This window comes from Apium graveolens, chromosome 10 (genome assembly GCF_009905375.1).
Source record: "Apium graveolens cultivar Ventura chromosome 10, ASM990537v1, whole genome shotgun sequence".
NCBI classification, from domain to species: domain Eukaryota; kingdom Viridiplantae; phylum Streptophyta; class Magnoliopsida; order Apiales; family Apiaceae; genus Apium; species Apium graveolens.
Window position 1 is genome coordinate 29,291,894 of NC_133656.1, and position 4,065 is coordinate 29,295,958.

Consider the following 4,065-nt stretch of genomic DNA (forward strand, 5'->3'; position numbering starts at 1 on the left):
ACATGTACTCACATTTCCTTCTCAATAATTTTATTACATAATGTCAACATAGACAATATAAACTTTTAATCACTTTTCGATTCGTCTGAATCCAAATTACGGATCAGGAGATACAATTAAACGATTTTTCTAACACTCCTACTAGCACATAATTCATACAACATGTATGCACCTATGTCACGTATCACATAATTCATATAACATATAACTCAATTTATCACAATGTTCGACTCGGTACGCTTAGAACTGGAATCGAGTCGAAAGACAACTCTTTAATAGTTACGAGACTAAAAAACATTTACAAAATCAAGCGACCTTTCGAAACAAAAGATTTTATGTCTCAAAGGTATTTTTAATAGAAGCAGAAAACTATTCTGAGTCAAGACATGTTCGTTTCGTATTAAACGGACGAACGACCTATTTATTATGAATAAAATAAGAATAATTCAATTATAAATAATATTAATTGAATTTTAAATACCTTTATAACAATTTTAAAAGCTCAAAATGATTTTTAAATCATTATTTGTCTTAACTACAAATAATTACATTTTATTTAACTATTTATAAATAAAATTAATTGATTAAATGAATTAATCAATTAATTAAATCCATAAATAATTAATTTAAATAAATTATAAATAATTAAATCAAATTTGGATTTTCCAAAATTATAAGAGAAAATAATTTTTGGAATTAAAATAATTCAGTTAATTATTAAAAATAATTAACCAAATTAAAATTTGAATTTAAAATCTATTTTTGGAATAAAAATTGATTTTTGAATTATTATAAAAAAATAATTCAGCAGAAACAGTATCCAGTTTTTTCATTTGGGTACAACAGGATCAAAAGCGGGTCAGCTCGCGGGTTGGAACCGGGTCAAGGAAACCCAATTGGACCCTTCAAGAACATGTCACCGGAAACTGGGGAACCCAGAATCCGGCGACAGGTTCCGACCACCGGATGGAGTTCCGGTTTCGATTCAAACGAAACGATGTCAATTGTTACTTAGTCCAAATTTACTATAAAACACTCTAGAAACCCAAAGCAACAATTGACAATACCAAACAACCACTCTAGCAAGAAATCCGATTAGTTTTATCAGGAATCTGGAGAAGCTTTAAGCTTTTCCGGCCAAACAAACTACTTCTATCATTCCTCAACCAAAATAAACACCCAATATACGAAAACAAATCTGGGAATATTTACAATCTACTACAATCATGTATATCATCTAATTGCTAACAACCAGCCGGAAAATTTGAAAAATAAAAATGATAAAACCAAGAACTTGGACTTAATCACTCAGAGAATACAACATAAGATTCTATAAGCTAAATTGATTATAATAAACATGGTGAATCAAAATATAACATCAAAAAAATTCAAAAACAATCATATAACAAAAACCCAATTCGAGTTTATAAACCCTAAAATTGAAATCAAACTTTTACAAATCCTTCGATTGATTTGATAGCAAATACAGATTGTGCTCTTCAAGACTTTCAATTTGGTTACTCATACATCAAGAACTGAGATCTCCATCACCTCCAAATGATCGATTGATCCTCAAGAACACCAAGAACAAATATGAAAGGTTTTCTATTTTATTATTATTCAATTATAATTTTAGATAATTATGGAATTTTACTATATACTATGTTTATCTGTACCAAAATAAGATACGGTGAAGGCTATTTATATTTACGAGAAACTGGGACCCCGATGGATCATGTCGGATATAAAAATCAAATATTTAATAGCTAAGAATAAATAAAAACTGATCCAAATGGTCACCGTTTTAGGATAAATATTAAAATCGGGCAATTTAATAAAGATTTGGGGTTCTGAACCCCCATATACACGTATTAATAAAAACTAATACTTTAATCAAAATATCTTGGATAACGGTTCTATCCAGATTGCAAGTATATCGAGATGATAAAATAATATTTTAATACCCGTAAAGCTGACCCGGAATCTTTACCGATAAAACCGTACTCCGGATCGAAAAAGTCCAAACATGAAAAGTGCTCGGAATTACCAAATTAGTCTAAAATTCATTTTTCAGAAATATTTCGGTTTGTAGATTCCCCACACCTTTAAAGTTGCGAGTTTCCGAATAATCACAAATAATTAATAATTAATTAGAAAATTTATCAAATAATTCCACAATTCATTTATACAATCATATAACAATCACTATTTCACTTATAAAATATCTAAGTAATATATGACTCATTCGTAGAATATTAATAATTAATATTCACCATTTTGGCAGGTATATACCGCCATTACGGAAAATCATTCAACAAATAACTTTATAAAAAAGTTCACATATACTTACATAACATTCCCAACTAATCATACGATCAAAACCACACATACCACTTAATCACATAACAATTATATTCACATACCAATAAATCCAAATTTTTGAAATGATATATGAACTTTAGTTTCGAAAGGATATTACACATCGACAACACAATAACCCGGTATTTAACTATAAGATTTTGAAAACTATTTAAACTGGAATAAAATATTAAATTTTATTCCTTTATTTTTAGGGAAATTACTTTTATAATAATAAATAAATTTTAAAAAAAAAGTTTGGGTCATTATATAAGCACCTTAACCCCTTTTCATTTAATTCCCTTTTTAAATTACGGGTTCCAATCAACGTGACGGCCCGAAAATCCACATATCTTATATCCTTCATTGACTCATCAAAATAGAACGAGTTATCTCACGTTCCCTTTTACTATTTTACAGAAATGATACATAGACCACAAAATCATTTAGCCTTATATTTTATTAACATAAATCCACGTAACAGCACAAGAACTATACTTTATTCATCTAAATACATCACGAAAATCCCAGTCGCTCCAAGTTCTCCCCTCCTTCTAGCACCAATGATAACTTAAATCCTTCACAGGGCTCCTCTCTTTTGCCTATCCGGATTCAGATTCCATTTGTGAATTAATGGGCTTATAAGTGGTTAAAATGTAGGTTGGGACCCTGCAAAACAGAACCGGAGGGGGTGGAGTCCCCGTGGTACCTCCGGCGTAAGAATAAGATATGGTTTTGGAAAAGAAGGGTATAACAAGAATTATTCAGATATACGCGGTGTGTATATAGGTGTGTAAGTGAATAAAATGAGTAACCCCAAAACACCTTTTGGCCAGCCTTTTATAGGCTTCCAATTAGGGTTTGGGGGTTTATACCTTAAATTTGGGTCGTTGGAATGTACTGAATTGTGGAACGCGCGGATTTCTATGATGGGGCAATGTGTCCCCAGATTCGGACTGTTGAAAGGATCTAGATCCTGGCAACCTGGACAGTTGGGATGGTGGCATGTGTCCAGGTGTCCTCTCTTTATTGTATTTTGGGCTCTGGGCTCTTCTTATTGGGCTTTCCCTAGGCTTATATTAAACTAGGATTGTTTTGCCCGCGCTACTGATAACTCTCGGATAGAGTATTAGAACGCGTGCCATTATTTTTGACATTGTAAAATGAGAATTTTTGTTGTTTATTTGTTATTGTTTTTAAATTTAAAACTAAATGATAAAAAAAATTCTAAGAATATCTAATAAAATAGTTTATTTTAGATTTTTGCCTTGTTCTCTTTGGTAGGTAATTTTGTTTTATTTTATGTGTTTGTTATTAGCATATATAATGTTGAAAATATGTTAATTTGATTGATTTATTATGTTACATATTTTAATAATTTAATATGACATGTTACACTGCATGATGGTTGGATTGCTTTCGGCAATTTTTTCAATCCAAAGGTAGGAGACACTTGTTACTTTGTTATGAGAGAATGCTTCACCGAGTTTGATGTGATAATAATTAAGTAGGAAGACGTTTGATGTTGCTACTTGGTCATGTTTTATGAGTAGTTCTATTTTAGAAGTTTTGTTGCTATTGTATGACATTGATTTAACCAAACGTTGTTCTATTTATTATTTTGGATTAATGTTTATCTAGTAACTTCGAAGAATTGTTTGTTTATTAAATTAAGATTGTCAAGACACAATTTTAAGGAAAATAAAT